The sequence below is a fragment of the Salmo trutta genome, chromosome 27, assembly GCF_901001165.1.
Source record: "Salmo trutta chromosome 27, fSalTru1.1, whole genome shotgun sequence".
NCBI classification, from domain to species: domain Eukaryota; kingdom Metazoa; phylum Chordata; class Actinopteri; order Salmoniformes; family Salmonidae; genus Salmo; species Salmo trutta.
Window position 1 is genome coordinate 5,946,317 of NC_042983.1, and position 18,410 is coordinate 5,964,726.

The 18,410-nt window shown below is 42.6% G+C and overlaps 1 long non-coding RNA gene across 1 annotated transcript; it reads left to right on the top strand.

Annotated features, from left to right (window-relative positions):
• The first annotated feature begins 2,378 nt into the window (after positions 1 to 2,378).
• LOC115165164 (uncharacterized) lies at positions 2,379 to 2,914 on the top strand. The gene is made up of 2 exons (XR_003870086.1): positions 2,379 to 2,595; positions 2,861 to 2,914. It is a non-coding gene; the product is annotated as an uncharacterized LOC115165164 (long non-coding RNA).
• Positions 2,915 to 18,410: the final 15,496 nt, after the last annotated feature.

Consider the following 18,410-nt stretch of genomic DNA (forward strand, 5'->3'; position numbering starts at 1 on the left):
ACCGAGCTCATCGATTTTGACCTGAGAAAAAAAATCTGTTTGGCAGACACTGTGGAACGCGAGGTGCTGGATTTACTGACTTATCCTTGAGCTGCTGAATCATTTTATTTTCATTTGACGAAGGGCCAAGTGTTTTATCTGAGACTTTGAGAGTTCGCTCTACACCTTCGGTGGTATCATGCAGATGACTTAGAAGAATAGGCGGGTGATAGAATAGGCGGGTGATAGAATAGGCGGGTGATAGTGAGTGATAGTCAGGGTTTTGAATCGTTCAGGACTGCAGTTGTGTGGCTAATTGAAGAAAATATGACTTTCATGAACAACTTTTAAAGTGGTGAGTATTTTTGGTAAGTCAATCTTTTATTGTTCCAAAGTGCAAAGGCTAAATATTCCAAAGGCTCCATCATATCTACTGTGATGTCGGCCCAGCAGGTTGCTCAGGTAATTGTGTCTGACATTCTTTTGTTTAGCAACAGGCTGAATCCTCCTCAGCTTGAGGCTGCACTCCAGACATCTCCACACCAATGAGAGATGGCAGAGAGAGAGAGAGAGAGAGAGAGAGAGAGAGAGAGAGAGAGAGAGAGAGAGAGAGAGAGAGAGAGAGAGAGAGAGAGAACTGTGACCGACATTCTGCATTGGCGGTAGAAGACAAATTGACCGACATTCTTCATTGGCGGTAGAAAACAAATAGATTTTCTCCTTGTGGATAGTTCTGGTATGGTGGCTGCTTTGGGCGAAGGGGAATAAGAGATATGTCACAGGCACTTAACCACATTGGCCAACAAAATGAGAAGATGGAAACCCAGAGGTGACATGTTGGGCCTTGCAAAGCCCTTTTTCTGTATGCTATTGGATAACGATAACTCCGCCCTGAACAGTCGAAGTAACCCTTTAACCTATCCTGTGCCTCTCGTCAGCGAATCTTAAGAATCAATATCGTCAACTGACTGGTAGTATCAAGGTTAGATCTTCAAAGCTGTGTAACTAAAGTCAGCGGGTGCCGTTCTGTCCTGTAGGTTTGATTTTATGGTTCCTGGAATGTCATGAGGTGGCTGTAGATCACTGCAGGGGCCGAGTCCAATATGTCACCCCACCAACGGCATTACGGCTAGGGAGTTTAAAGGTGCGGAAAGTGGAGAGTTCTAAAACTGTCACTCCAGTGGCGATGCTTGGGCAATTAAAGCGTGCAATTAAAGCTTTTATAATCAGCACTTTCACTGAACTGGTGTGCCAGGATTAATGGCCAGAGTTGTGCTTTAAATTGCCAAACGCAGACTCTGCCAAGAAATGTTTTTAGATTTGTGTTGAATGCAAATGCAATGAGGAATGAGTTATAGTGGGGATGGAAGAGAGTGATAAGAGCAAAGATTTTTTATTTTTTTTAACTAACACAAGATTCACCACAGCCTGTCATATCCATTGGGAGCAAATTAAGCATAGTGGGCAGAACAAGCAAAGAGGTGAGCAGAGCCAAGCACGAGCTATCGAGATCCTATTGGCGCGTTCTAGTATGTAACAACTAGATTTGCCCTCGTACTCCTTCTAAACAACGCAATTTTAAAAAAAACTTTGGCAAAGGCTAAAGTCTACAAAACTTATTCCACTCTGTTAGTAACAGATTCTTGTTTTGGGAACAGAAAACTGTATTGAGATCAAATGTTTAATCGATGAAAATGTCAGCCCAGTTCCCAATCGCTCCATACTCTCCCACTGCCAGCCACTGGACTTCCATTACTCACCATATTTAGTGGGGGAGTGGATATTCCAACCGGATGCTTCAGATTTATACATCTGGCTCCTTGTTCTATCTGTGGATAAGATGAGTGTTGCCTGAGTGTGTAGGCCTAAATTAGGGTTAGCTGGGTTTGTGCTTGAACATGTGTCTATGTGCCTGCGTGCATACACGCATCCTTAAAACAGAGGAGGAACCATTGGTCCAAAGATCTATGAAAATATAACTCATACATCACCATTTATCTGAGCAATTTCCATGTCATTATTTGGGCTGTGCCGCGTCACAGGATCACAGCAACAACAGCCCTGTGTCACCCAGGCCGTGGGAGAGTCGCCCAGCCGTACGCTTAGTGATAAGTCATAATAAAGACATACTATAGAACGAGGTGTATCTTTCTCTCTCTCCCCCCTCTGGATGAATGTGTCTGCAGATCTTGGCGAAGGAGACTCTGAGGAAAATGATGTTGTGTCTTTGTTTTCAATGAAACAAAACAGTCAAGTATTTAGGGGCAAGCCACTGAGTGTGCATCCACCTCATTTGTATTCTCATCACCACGGTGATAGATGTGACATGGTGATAAATGAAAGTGCCGGGGTTTTATAAAGCGCTTCCTGTGGAAACCAAGGACAGATGGGTGTATTTTTTATGAGGGCGTAGCAGAGGAAAAATGTTACTAAATGAGCAGGACCCGTCACTGCCGGATATGAAGGCAACATAGCGTCTAAAATCAAGATGTCAATTCACAAATACCACGTTTTTTTGGGGGGGGGGGCTGCTTAATGTTGATATTTATTTTATTTCAGAGGGATCTTGAAAGACATCAGCAGGGAAGAACCATCATGTACAATGCACATAACGAGGTGAGCTGGCTGTGAATGTTAATTTGTCAAATGATTTATTTTAAAACGCCCACCAGGGAAAAACATTTTCATCTGAAATATGATGCCCGGAGATTACCTGTGATGTTGCACAATGATTTAATTCAATAAATTATAATTTTAGTCAAAGTATGGTATATTTAGGCTTGAACAGATAAGTTAAACTTGTACTGTACATGTACAGGCTCATTACTTCCTGCTTACAACCTGGTGCTACCGCTTACTACTGTCTGTAATGCACTTACAGTAGTTCGTTCTGGAGCTGTTGCATGGGCTGACGGTGAAACGGTGAGTAACAAAATAGCTAATATTATTCTGATGAGCTACCGATGTTCACTTGACTATAGTAAACAGCCTGGCAAGGCACACGTTAGCCGAACGATTTATCAGGGAATAGCTTTATGGCTAACGTCGCCTATGTAACATTAGCTGCATCGCTAGCTAGTGACATCAAAAGTGGATGAAGACGTGGATATGTGAAATGTTAACACAACTCGGATACATCTTCGTTTCTGGAGAGATGTTATGCATGGCAGCGCAACAGTAGCAGCAAGAGCAGGCCTCTGGGTCACTAACTATATACAAGTTTGGCTGGTGAAGTAAACTGCTGTGAAGTAAATCCATATAAGTTCATATCAAACTCATTGCTCCACCAGTACTAGCTAAGGCTACTGCACCCGACTTTATATTCACGTTTGGTTACGTGATACAAAATGCTGCAAAGTAATGTCAAAACGTGCAAACTATAGTTGTAAGGACAAAACATAATTATGTTTTAATTTGCTAGCTAGCTTGCTTTCAAAGATGGGAGATTGGGTGTATATAGCTAGTGAAATTAGTTTATCCCTCAATTTTGCACTTCTGTGTTTAGCATTCTGTCCTACCCAACAGGTACCAAATGTGAGAACTAACATTGTAGTTGCCTATATGCCATTTTTTTTCTTAGGCTACCCATCCCAGTCCCTCTTTGCTCTGCATGGCCACAGAAGTGAAAACATTGCCAGTCAGACACCTCCCTCCCATATGTCACTGTCACATTCATTTGAGTAGCTTATTGTGAAGTAGGCTATGGCACTGTAAATAACCTCATAACTCACACAAGGCCAGAAAACAAAGAGGATTTTCTCTCTCCTAAAAACAAATCAGGTCACCGTCCATGATTGTCCAACCCTGCTAAAATCCTTACACCACCTATGTGAAGTAATGGGGCGGCAGGTAGCCTAGTGGTTAGAGCATCGGGCCAGTAACCAAAAGGTTGCTGGATCGAATTCCCGAGCTGACCAGGTAAAAATATGTCATTATGCCCCTGAAAAAGGCAGTTAACCCACTGTAGGCTGTCAGTGTAAATAAGAATGTTCTTAACTGACTTGCCTAGTTAAATAAAGGTTAAATAAAATAAAAGTAGAGTCAGGACTATGACAAGGCTAGACAATCATGGGTGGCTTGGCCCGGGTGTTGATGTACACAGTGGGTATGAACCTGACAGCACTATCTTGACTTTATACTGAGAGAGAGAGAATCCCTGGCTGATTCTCAGTTCTCTGGGATAAAGTAAAAACAGCAAAATGGTCATGTATGGACCAGATCCATGACAGACATGACAATTCAACAACCTACCTGTGTTTCATGTGTCATACATGTCTGAAGACTCCCGGGCTGTGTGATGCAGATCAAGGACCGAGGCTGAGAATGCAGCAATATTGTAATATTGACATAAAGTGGGGATATGGATGAAATTGTTTCGCAAAAATATCACAGAATGGTTTCATGTTTTGATCTTTTTATCATTCAATGTCTGCTCTGATGATGTTTACATAATCAACTACAATTAGAAGCTGAGCAAACAATGGAATGGAAAATAAATTATTACAGTGTACAGAAAGCCCACATGTTCATTATAGTTTACGCCTGCTCTCAGGTCCTATCACACTTTGACTACTGAGGGTTCCTAATGTTACAATATGTTTGGGGACCACATTGAGATTTCAATTGATATGGGGGTCCTCATTGAGCACCACTGAAATTAGAACCACAAGCCACCACTTCCTCCTCTCTTGGCTATAACATTACTGGAACACTGGTGTTATTGTTCGGAGAATACAAGATAACTAGTCATTTTGCACTCCATACACATCAACAGTGTACACCTTTTGGTTCCAGGTAAAACTCTGTTGGATTCTATGTAGACCCCTCTGGGGAATGGTTCTACCTGGAATCAAAAAGTGTTATTCAAAGGGTACTCTGATGGGGACAGCCAAAGAACCCTTTTAGGTTCTAGATGGCACCTTTTTTTTCTTCTAAGAGTGTAATATTACATTTTACGTTTTTGGTCATTTAGCAGACGCTCTTATCCAGAGCAACTTACAGTAGTGAATGCATACATTTCATAATTTTTTTTCTCCATACTGGTCCCCCGTGGGAATCGAACCCACAACCCTGGCGTTGCAAACACCATGCTCTACCAACTGAGCCACACGGGACCGGACGAAGTTTGATAAAGCTAAGTAAATAATCAGGAACATGCAGTAGAATGACATGTATACATTGTCAGATGTTTATTGATCGGCAATTCATTTGGTACAGAGTATGATTTATGATTTGGCCAAGTGAAAGGCTTAATCTAACCGACTAATCAAAACAACGTGCAAGAAGTTGGGCTTCTGTATTAGTAGCAAGCTATAAAAGTATTGGTCCACATTCTAGCTAGTATCCATCACTGATACAGACAATAGTTACTTTATCACATAAGTGTTCCTTTTGTCCAGGTGGGAAAGGTCAGTGTGGAGTGCAAGAGAGATTGCATCATCTGTGGATCTGTTTGGGCGGTATGCAAATTGGAGTGGGTCTAGGGTTTCTGGGATAATGGTGTTGATGTGAGTCATTACCAGCCTTTCTGTTACGTACCTCCTAGTAGGAGGGTGCAGGAATCAGGAGCAGGAGAGAAAGGAAGTCCCAGTGGCACAATCGTTTATTCAAGGAGTCCCAAACAAACAACAACAACATGTGGGAAAACACGCTAAAACGAAGTCGCCACACACAGGGAAGAAACGCAACACACGGAGGAGAAACTTCTACTCCTAGATGAAATAAATCAAAACGGTAACATTACCGTGAGCAAAGAAAAACCCCGTGGTGCATACACGCACCCCTAACAAAGTAACACTGAACAATCCCAGCACAAAGACTAGCAGGCAGCGGGGTGTAAATAAACCCATCGAAATCAACTAAATGAACACAGGTGTGATAAAACAGACAGACACAAACGAAAAGGAAAAATGGACCGGTGACAGCTAGTAGGCCGGCGACGACGACCGCCGAGCACCGCCCAAACAGGGAGAGGAGCCACCTTCGGTGGAAGTCGTGACACTTTCAAAGCACTTCATGGCTACGGATGTGAGTGCTACGGGTCTGTAGTCATGTAGGCAGGTTGCCTTTGTGTTCTTGGGAACAGGGACTATGGTGGTCTGCTTGAAACATGTTGGTATTACAGGCTCAATCAGGGACATGTTGAAAATGTCAGTGAAGACACCTGCCAGTTGGTCAGCACATGCCCGGAGCACACGTCCTGGTAATCCGTCTGGCCCACAGCCTTGTGAGTGTTGACCTGTTTAAAGGTCTTACTCACGTCGGCTACGGAGAGCGTGATCACACAGTCGTCTGGAACAGCTGATGCATGCATGCCTCAGTGTTGCTTGCCTCGAAGCGAGCATAGAAGTGATTTAGCTCGTCTGGTAGGCTCGTGTCACTGGGCAGCTCGCGGCTGTGCTTCCCTTTGTAGTCTGTAATAGTTTGCCCTGTAATGACGCTTTGCCTGTTTGATGGTTCGTCGCAGGGCATAGCAGGATTTCTTGTAAGCTTCCACGTTAGAGTCCCGCACCTTGAAAGCGGTAGCTCTGCCCTTTAGCTCAGTGCGAATGTTGCCTGTAATCCATAGCTTCTGGTTGGGGTATGTACATACAGTCACTGTGGGGACAACGTCCTCGATGCACTTATTGATAAAGCCAGTGACTGATGTGGTGTACTCCTCAATGCCATCGGAAGAATCCCGGAACATGTTCCAGTCTGTGATAGCAAAACAGTACTGTAGTTTAGCATCTGCTTCATCTAACCACTTTTGTATAGACCGAGTCACTGGTGCTTCCTGCTTTAATTTTTGCTTTTAAGCAGGAATCAGGAGGATTCGTGGTCGGAGGATTTGTGGTCGGATTTACGAAATGGAGGGCGAGGGAGAGCTTTGTACGCGTCTCTGTGTGTGGAGTACAGGTGATCTCAAAATTGTTCCCCTCTGGTTTCACATTTAACATGTTGATAGAAATGAGGTAAAACTGATTTAAGTTTCCCTGCATTAAACTCTCCGGCCACTAGGAGCGCCGCCTCTGGGTGAGTGATTTCCTGTTTGCTTATTTCCTTATACAGCTGACTGAGTGCGGTCTTAGTGCCAGCATCTGTCTGTGGTGGTAAATAAACAGCCACGAAAAGTATAGCTGAAAACTCTCTAGGCAAGTAGTGTGGCCTGCAATTTATCACAATATACTCTACGTCAGGAAAGCAAAATCTAGAGACTTCCTCACATAATGAGGTTATCAGAAAAACTGCTGAATCGTAGCTAGCATAGTTACAAGTACTCTTATGCTTGAAATAACATTGGAAACAATTATCCACAGTTGCTAATAGTTACAGGTAGCTACCTGGCTTGCTAGTTTGATCCAGGGAGTAGGCTAGCTTGATCCAGGGAGTAGGTTAGCTAGCCTCTAGCTTCACCTGTAAAATTCCAGTATTACCGCTAAACTCTGTATTCATCCTTCAGCATTCAATTCTGTTGCAGAAGAGGGAGGAATGAGAGTGGATGGTCCACCGCCTTGTCCTAGCTAGCTGTGCTGTGCTCCGTAATGATTAGCAAAGCTACCCTGACCCTGGCTTTATGGGCTGTGCACACAGAGGAAGGTGGAGATGTGCACACCCAATTAATAAATATTTATAAGGATCCATACGTCGGTGTTCAGAGGGTGGAACTAAACCAGCATTTACACACTAGGACAAGAATTAAGTCAAAATAGTGACGGTAACTTCCTCTGGAGGGGTCCTTTAACCTTTATTTAACCTGGAAAATACCCTTTGAGGATAGAAACCTCTTACTAGAAGACCCGGTTAAGATGTCAGCAGGAAGTACTCAGTGTGTACAGTGCATTCGGAAAGTATTCAGACCCTATGACTTTCCACATCTTGTTACACTACAGCCTTATACTAAAATTGATTAAATTGTTTTTCTCCCCCTCATCAATCTACACACATTACCCCATAATGACAAAGCAAAAACAGGTTTTTAGAAATGTTAGCAAAAAAAAGGAAATATCACTATTACATAAGTATTCTGACCCTTACTCCCATTCTTCTCTGCAGATCCTCCCAAGCTGTGTCAGGTTGGAAGCGGAGCGTCGCTGCAGAGGTTATTTTCAGGTCTCTCCAGCGATGTTAGATCGGGTTCAAGTCCGGGCTCTGGCTGGGCCACTCAATGACATTCAAAAACTTGTCCCGAAGCCACTCCTGCGTTGTCTTGGATGTGTGCTTAGGGTTGTTGTCTTGTTGGAAGGTGAACCTTCGCCCCAGTCTGAGGTCCTGAGTGCTCTGGAGCAGGTTTTCATCAAGGATCTCTCTGTACTTCGCTCCGTTAATCTTTCCCTTGATCCTGACTCGTCTCCCAGTCCCTGCTGCTGAAAAACATCCCCACTGCATGATGCTGTGGGGATGCTTCACTGTAGGGATGGTGCCATGTTTCCTCCAGATGTGATGCTTGGCATTCAGGCCAAAAAGTTCAACCTTGGTATTGTCAGACCAGAGAATCTTGTTTCTCATGGTCTGAGAGTCCGTTAAGTCACTTTTTGCAAACTCCAAGCGGGCTGTCTTGTGCCTTTTACTGAAGAGTGGCTTCCGTCTGACTACTCTACCATAAAGGCCTGATTTGTGGAGGGCTGCAGAGATGATAGTTCTTCTGGAAGGTTCTCCCATCTCCACAGAGGAACTCTGTAGCTTTGACAGAGTGACCATCGGGTCCACCATCACCTCCCTGACCAAGGCCCTTCCGTTTGTACGGCGGCCAGCTCTAGGAAGAGTCTTGGTGGTTCCAAACTTTTTCCATTTAAGAATGATGGAGGCCACTGTGTTCTTGGGGACCTTCAATGCTGCAGAAATGTTTTGGTACCCTTCCCCCAGATCTGTAACTCGACACAATTCTGTCTTGGTGCTCTACGGACAATTCCTTCGACCTCATTGCTTGGTTTTTGCTCTGACATGCACTGTCAACTGTGGGACCTTATATAGACGTGTGTGCCTTTCCAAATCATGTCTAATCATTTGAATTTACCACAGGTGGACTCCAATCAAGTTGTAGAAACATCTCAAAGATGATCAATGGAAACAGGATGCACCTGAGCTCAATTTCTAGTCTCATAGCAAAGGGTCTGAATTGTTACATAAATAAGGTATTTCTGTCTTTTCAAAAAAGCTGTTTTTCTTTGTCATTATGGGGTATTGTGTGTAGATTGATGAGGGGAAAAAAATATTTCATCAATTTTAGAATAAGGCTAACATAACAAAATGTGGAAAAAGTCAAACTGTCTGAATACTTTCCGTTTGCACTGCACATTAAAAACAATCACAATGGTTAACAACATAAATTCTCCAGTTTTAAAGTTTTTTGCAGCTTGTTCCAAGACCAAGGAGCATCATTGGAAATTATATTTTCCCCATTTCAGTTGTGGCCTTAGGAACCGTGAAAGACAGTAGCAGCTGAGAACGGAGACTATACGTTTGTGATGACCTTGTAAGGGAGGAGCACAGATAAGTAGGCAATAGTCCAAGCACTGCTCTGTACAAAATATGTACCAATGCTTCAGCTTTCTCATAGGAAGGTAGGGCCACTAAAGTTTGTCTACACACATGTAGACAAATGCACACACACACTCACCCAAACACGCATACACGCAGACACACATTTTTAATACTGTATTTGAATCCACCAATCAAATGTAGCTTTGCTAATCACTACAGAGCACACACACACAAAAGGATTACATCCACGTATTGTGTAATAGTAATCACAAATCCCATTTAATCAGTTTGAGAAGACCTGCTAAAATAAATCCATTCCTCCACCTGCCATGTTCAACACAACACATTCTCTGACCTTATGACCCCATTATTTACACTGTTTAACCGCCCCTGCCCCCCTCCTTCTTACAAACCCACCTCCTCTGCCCAACACCCCTCCTCCCACCCAAAACCCCCAAATAAACCCATCTCCACATACACATACACACACACACACACCATAAACCTGCAATGTGATTTCATAGAATTTTGTACTTTCTTGGCCGGGGTCAGCATATGGGTCTTAAAAAATAAATTGCCTCTGAAATGCTTTTCTAGCAGATGGCGGCCATCTTAGCTTATCGGCGAGTAGGAGCGGCTTTTGGGCCAGGGTGCGCTCTGTATCACACCACTCCCTCCCCGCCTGATTGAACATAGGTGAACCGACTGATTTACAGTCCCACTGTTCAACATTAACCCCCAGATCCAAGCTGAAATAGTTATTACTGATGACACCCAGTGTAATTGCTAATTTTACGCTTCAGCAGACACATTTTTCACTCTTCTTTCTCATTCTCCTCCTCTTTCTTTTGATCTTTTTCTTACCAGCCTGATCTTAAGTTATTCATCCCTCTTTTTTTTTTTATCTATCTCTCTGTCTATTTCTTACCAGTCTGGTCTTAAGAGCTATTCATCCTTCTTCTCTTTTCTACACAAGAAGAGACTTAAGAGTTATTCATTCCTCTTGGCCTGGTGTCACTGGAGACACGGGCCTGTAATTTCAGGCCAGTTCATTATAATCAATACATCACCTACTCAGGCATGTTCAGACATGTTACTGTTTTTTCCCCTCTGTGTTAAATGCCTTCCCAAATTCTGCCTTAGGGCCAAGTCATGCATGATGTTATGTACAGGTACGATATTTAATAATATGGATGTTGACGTTAAACTGTCCCTTTAACTACTTCATTTCCTAATCCTATAATGCTTATATAGAATTAATTTGGTAACCTTTGATATGACAAAAGGCTGGTCTTGGAGCAAATATCACTGGGGCCTTTGTCTCCTCCTCTAGGAATAGGGTGTACAACAATCATATCACCGACAGATTCACAACAATTTCAGTTGCTAACGTCATCGTCAATAAAATTCTACCCTGCTAAGGGCTAGCAACTTTTTCAAACCAACACATATTGAGGTTTGTATAAAACAAACTTCTGTTGCATGAGGGTTGTCAACATTCGAGGAAATATGCTCCTCCACATCCATTACACCTCACCTGTAATTAAACAACGCTCCCTTACACTCGCCTAACAATGTGTACACTGTCATCCCTGGCATTAGCAACGGCTATTCTAATCAACCCTAATGTCACTCATAATTGCACCTGGGATAATTACTCCACTTAATCTTTTGTGTAAGCCCCGGTGGAGTTATTTGCCGCCCCTCAGCGAGCAACAACGTGACATTAAACCCGTCATTATCGTAGCGTGCGGCAAAAGGTTAGCATGTTTAGCTAGATTAGCGTACACGGAGTGTTGAGCCCGATAGGGGTGACATCTTACATAGGGAATGCCACAGACTGAGTAGTAAGATCATTTACACCTCCCATCATTCCTCCTTAACACCAGGCCGGGTTAATTGCTGCTGTTGTGAGAGAGCCTGTTAATGAGACAGACTCTCTGCAGCCAAACCAGTCCACACGCCAGCCATTCAGGCTACAGACTACAGGTGGACCAGCTACCAGTCAATACCCCATTCAGCTATTGGGCCATGCAGAATCAAGCAACCGCATAAGCACAAATCTAGGAATGGATTTTTCTGGTCTTGTGTCTGTTGTTGCTTAAGCTATTTATTGCAACATCAAGCTGAAGATTGCAGTGACAAAAAGTGTGCACTGATGAAGTTTCTCTTGGATTTATTTTCTTCTCCAACTGCTGAACAGTGACAACATAAGCTTAACTACATACAGTGTTAGTCATACGGTCATAGTATTCATATTAGCCATACAGATCAAATAATTGGTATGCAGCAATGTTACTCGTGGATGGTACTTTGTACCAAGGTCAGGTCCTCTGAACTGCAGTAGCCATCCTGTGACTGACTGACTGAAAGAGCCCCAGGAGAGGGCAGATGAGAGGCAGCAACTTATAAAGACATTTCTATGCCGAAAAACAACCGTACATGCACAAATAACTCCCCATGTCTGTGCCAAAGAGGCTAAAAAGTCAAAAGGTCATGACCCTTAGTTGGCACATGCTCACTGTCATCTGCATTTGCTCTGGGGTCAGCTCCACTCGCCAGGGGAATGTATTCTGAAAGATGAAACACAGGTGAGTGTGTTGCCCTTGGATAAAGGTGCATGAAGTCACAAATGCGGAAATACTGTTGAAGAGAAAGCCAGACACCACTTAATCAGAAGTTTACTTAAATAGATAAGGGTGGGTGGATTTTTTTTTTTTTTTTTAAACGTTTGGAGAATGTCAAACCAATATGTCTAAGGACCCTTAGGCCCGTTTTTCATTTTGCTCGATATTAAATTACTTCACCAATGGATAGAGTAGCTTGCTTTAGAGTGGGCAAGCTATGCACATGCATTGGACAGACAAGTTTAGTGTAGGGTGCAACATGTGGCAGAAATGTTGCCGGTGAGAAGAGCGCTGGGAATGAAGTGCTGGGCATCTTGTTGTTATGACATTATCTGAATTAGGCCCACAGAATTATACCTACGGAGGAGCTTTGAATGTCTTTGAACTTCAGAGAGTTGGCTTAACTAACGTTGGACCAGAGCTAGCCTTTGATCATGACTCAGTTCCATTACATTACACATACAGTAATGCCTAGAGTTTGAGAGTTTTCCGATGTGAAAAGTGATAACTGTAGTATTCTTAACTAGCATTGAAAAAGGGGAATCCATTGTTCTCTAATTAAAAATGTCTCTCCCTAATTTGTGAATCATGCCTGTAATGTCAGTAGCAACAGTAGACTTTGCATGCTTCAGAGGGAGGGGGAAGGGCCGGTAGTCTACACACACACACTGGCAAAGATTTTCAGCTGGTAGGCAGGCAGACACTGGAATACGTTTCTGAGTGTCAGTGAGGGCTTTGCATAGGCGCTTTGTTGAATTTTTGGTGGGACTGTAAAAAAAAAATGCCTGGAGTGTAAAATAATGTTATTAAGGGGGATACCTAGTCAGTTGTCCAACTGACTGTATTCAACTGAAATGGGACTTCCACATTTAACCCAACCCCTCTGAGTCAAGAGAGGTGCAGGGGGCTGCCTTAACAGACATTCACATCTTCAGTGCCTGGGGAACAGTGGGTTAACTGCCGTTCTCAGGAGCAGTTCGACTGATTTTTACCTTGTCAGCTCGAGGATTTGATCTAGCAACCTTTCGGCTACTGGCCAAACGCTCTATCCACTAGTCTACCTGCCCTCCGGTTTCCATGCTTTTAAAATAACGGTTATGTTCCGGAACAGTATAAATCACTTTTGTTCTCGGGTCTGGTTCTATTCCTTAAAAAATATTGTTTATAAACAGACAAGACTGTGCTCTGTTAAAACCAAAGCTCTTTAGAAGTGTCTGATTGGTTAGCTTAAGACAATAAAGGACTTGACAGAGGAAATTTAAAGTTATGCACTTATTTGCTGCAACATTTAGGCTACCACTTGTCAGTAATATTCAGACTTCTTCAAGGAGATGGCAAAATTAACGCTTGGCTGGAGAAAGACTGATGATAAAAAAATCTATTGTAATATAAATCTATTCACGCATGAATAATCAAATGACATGTTGTGATGACACGGGGTGGAGAAGATGACAGCAACCGCAAACACATTTCCATAAACACATTCCTGACAAAAATAGATTTCTTACATTTGGACGTGTTGTTGACAGCCGTTTTCTTAGCACGTCTAACATTATGTGCTCGTAAAAGTGATAGATTGACAACATATGAATATTGTCTTGTTTGTTCATTATGTATCCATTTAGGGAGAAAATACTCGATTGTATTCATATGGTTTCACATCAAAAATAATTGGAAGTGTCAAACAAAGACAATGGGGGAAGAGCAAGAACATACCGGGTTGGGATAGACATGAGTACTACTCATTGACCTCATTCAATAAACTCTTTCTATTTAACCTTGCCTTTTCACATTCAGAATATCAAACCGCTGGTCTAGTGATACCATCATGAACAAGAGACAAACGCTCTCTCATCACCAGTAATCTCTCGTGGACAGACTACGTAAACATAAACGGTACCGTAGCGCCGTAATGATACAAACGGGTGCGTGCGATACCGAGCAGCATTAGTTCCGGTGCTCTGAACAAATCACGATTTCCCAGGTGTTAGCATCTTTTGAATTTCAGAAGGCCAGGGGATATTTTGACCCATAGACCAGCCCTTAACGTGCAAAGAGAGAGGTTTGGAGCTCTTCGTTCCCGTTCCGATCAGTGTTCTATCTCTTCTGGTAAGTATGGACCCAGAACTTAATCGAGCATCTGACCAATTACACAAGACTTTAGTTCTGGGTTAATCGAGATTACATCACCAGCAACAAGTGGCAGCCGAGCGCTCTCGAAAACGAATGAATTGACAAAACATGAAAGACAATAATAGGAGAGAAAAAAGATAGAGATAGACATATACAGAATGGGGATAAAAGAGTAGACCTAAAGAGTACAAAATAAAAAAGAGAAAGAAATATTGAGGGACAGAGAGTATAGATAGGGTAGAATATAATGTATTTTTCATGACCAAGTACACCTCAAACTGGACCGCATCGTTGCTTAGGGTCCAACGAGTAGATTGCCACGGTCACTTAAACATAATACTATTGTTCTTCAAACAATGTTCAAATAAAGCTCTTTCTGTTACAGTAGCCAAATGACAGATTTAGCTCATCTTTGAGACACTTACTAAACCATGAGCCTTTTACGTAGTTCTGGATGAATCCACCTCATGTGAAGCACATCTGATTGACTGAGATGATTAGCAGGGGAATGAGCTGAAATGCCACCGGCTAATTGGCCACAGAGGGATGCTAGCGAGGAAATGCTGTCTCTGCTCTAATGTATCAGTAAACAAAGCCCTGACTCATCACTCACTGGGAGTGGAAGGGTGACTGTCCCCCATCTAGTTGTTCGCTCAGACGCACACAGCCACACACTCACACACACACACACACACACACACAGGGTTGGGGAGTAACGAATAAACAGGTAACTTTAATCAGTTACGTTACCAGCAAAAATATTGTAATAAGATTACAGATACTTTAAAAAACTAGATGATTACTATGAGGATTACTTTTACATTCAGAAAGGATGTTTGTGAGAAGAAAATCTTTTGACACTTCTCTGTTTTCTCAATGACATTCAAATCAGGATTGAAAAAAGGCTCAAGTTTAAGTTTGTTCCATCTGAGCGAGTCTGACCACAAGTCAGCGACCACTATGATGACACACCAAATGTGTTTGATGGATCACGGGAAAAGAGCAGGAATAGGCTTTTGTAGGATACAGTCCAAGCTGTGTCTCCCAATGGAGCGACTGCTGTCGGCATCCAAAGATGATCCAACTTGAATACGTGCTTGAAGGTAAGGATAACAGCAGTGGTGTGGTCTACAGCGATACGGATATCACTTATTGATATCTACGATGTGAATCACACTGCTGCTCTCTCATTTTGCTATTTGCGCCTTACGGATTGCGGTTGTTTTGGATGGCTGTTCACAGATATAAATGTGTATTTGAACCAAATAATGGTTGAATTCAAGACATTTAAGCTGCCTATCAATCATTGTATTTGAAACCAGTGGACAGCCAGTGAAAAATGTGTTCTTGCAACAGCTGCATAGTGCGGATCCAAGCCTATGGAATAAAAGTTGGGCTTTTAATTCATCTAATTCATGCTGATAAAAGACAAAACATAGGCCTAATGGACACATGCTCTAACTTGCACAGTTTTGATAGACTTAAAGGGGCAATCTGTAGTTGCTACATAACTTTTTGGATGTATATATCCATTGATTCTTGAAGAATGTAATTTAATCTGTCATGAGCTTTAGTTCAACTGTCACACTCCATGAGAACCCAAAATATAAGCTTGTTTTTTTCCAATGTTTGTAAACATTGTAAATGTTAGCAAACACTGTATAGCCTCATAACATGGTTAAAACAATATTTTTTTATATAATGGATGGTCAGTAATTGCATCCATAGCTCTGTCTATTAATCTGAGAGTGGCTACATTTCTCCAGGCCCATCCCTCAGCTTTTTACCAAAACAGAGGCGGGGCTACTGTTTTGTTATTGTTTCATCGGTGGATTTGCCCTTAAAACAGCGGACTATTATCAAGATAGCAGTGTCACCAACAAAAAGGTAAACAACAGGCCTATAGCAAATGCAGCATATGACATTCATTTTTCACATGTAAACAACACTTTTCAGTAGTGCTCAAATCATGTCATTCCATGAGTGCAGCATTTATTTTTCAACTGGAATCAAGGAGCCCAATCAGTCCTCCATGACAACAAAATAAACAACAGAGTAGGGCTGGCTAATAAATCCTTTGTTCTGGGGTTATTCTCAGGTAAAACAATTTGGCTAATCTATACTTCCATATTTCCAAGTCCTATTCTTGAAGATCAAGGGATATAACATTTATTGTAATGACTATAATTCTGATAGACTTTGGTTTTTAATGTAAAGATATCATTTAATCATATTATATGTAGTAGAAAGCGATGGGGTAGAAGAAGCCTACATAACCAACCCATAAAGTAAAATGTAACATCCATATACAGCCAGCTATGTAAACTTTAACATTGATGTATCCTGCAATAGATGTCGTTCAATTGGTAACATACATTTTTGTCTTCTTCTAATGCCTCTTAAGGTGAAAGTAATCTAAATGTAACGGAATGTAATCAGATTACTGAGTTTGGGGTAATTCAAAAATGATGTTACCGATTCCAACTTTGGACAGGTAACTAGTAACTGTAACGGATTACATTTAGAAAGTAATCTACCCAACCCTGCACACACACACCACATACATATACACAGTCTCCTCTGGAACTTGGCTCTCATCTGAGTCCTCATCAGATAGAAGAACCTGTTGTACATCTAAAGGTCAGACTTTGTATAGAGGATTGTGATTGTTATACTCAGCCTGTAACCTCACCACTGTGTTTTGGTGTTTCCTGAAGAATTCCATATGGCTGTTAGCTGAGACACAGATCAGGAGTGTGTGTGTGTGTGTGTGGCTGTTAATGTTCCTTCTGCTGGTCCTCACCCTCTCTCCTTGTCTCTCTTTTCCCAAGCAATTCAATTTAAAGGGCTTTATTGGCATTGGAAACATGTTTAAATTTGCCCGAAGCAAGTGAAATTGACAATAAACAAAAGTGAAATGAACAGTAAATATTACGCTCAAACGTTTGAAAAGAATAGAGACATTTCAAATGTCATATTATGGCTATGTACAGTGTTCTAATCTCATCCCCAGTCTCATCCTCCTCTCATCCCCCCCCTCTCTCAAACACACACCTGCCAAGTCTGAGGTCATAGGCCAGCAGCGGATAGGCTTGTCAAACCAATGTTCCAGGGGTGAACAAGGTCCCCCTGCTCCCTCCGGTCAACCCCCTAACGCCTCGACCTTATCCTTCATCCTAACCCCTCATCCCCACCTCATCCCTGGACAGACGAGGTGCTGACAGACACATGGACACCCAGGGGGGACGAGGCCACGATGTGTCTGGCAGATGTTGCTGTCCTCTGGGGTCCTAGCTCTGCTGGTGAGTCCTCGCTGGCCCGTGTCTCACCTAACGCGCGCACACACAGAAACACACAGACACAAACAGACACACTTGACTGACCCATTTCTCCTCCGCTAGTGGACGCTGCTGAGGGGAGGACAACTCATAATAATATCTGTAGCGGAACGAAAGGAATGGTATCAAACCATGTGTTTGATGTGTTTGATACCATTCCACTAATTCCGCTCCAGCCATTACCACGAGCCCGTCCTCCCCAATTAAGGTGCCACCAACCTCCTGTGCCCTCCATCACCCTGTTTGGCTGATTCTCTAGTCCTATGGATGACTTCTGGCGAAGTCCTCTAGTCCTCTCCTAATATTCAACATTCTCACAGAGCAATGGGAACTAGGTGGTCTCTAGAGAAAGATCACCAGGACAGTCCGTGAAACACAGCGCAAAACAAATCTATTTCTGTTAGCCTTGGACTCATTGACTGAGGGGCCTCTCTGTATTCATCACAATATTATCCATGTGTTTGTTGACTGACACTTGAAGGTAACCAAGCAAACTCTCGATCTGTGGATTTCTGCGGGCTCAAATTTACATTTTGATTTCCCAAGGTAAACACAGTGTGCTTGGAAAGGGATGTAAAAAGGGATGTAAACCAAAACGCCGGATAATTTAATGTTCATTTCTCTACCATAAGCCACCTCCAACATCGTTTTAGAGAATTTGGCAGTACGTTCAACCGGCCTCACAACCGCAGACCACGTGTATGGTGTCGTGTGGGCAAGCGGTTTGCTGATGTCAACGTTGTGAACAGAGTGCCCCATGGTGGCGGTGGGGTTATGAGCACAATTGCATTTTAATCGATTGGCAATTTGAATGCACAGAAATACCGTGATGGGACCCTGAGGCCCATTGTGAGGCTCATTTCTTTTAAAG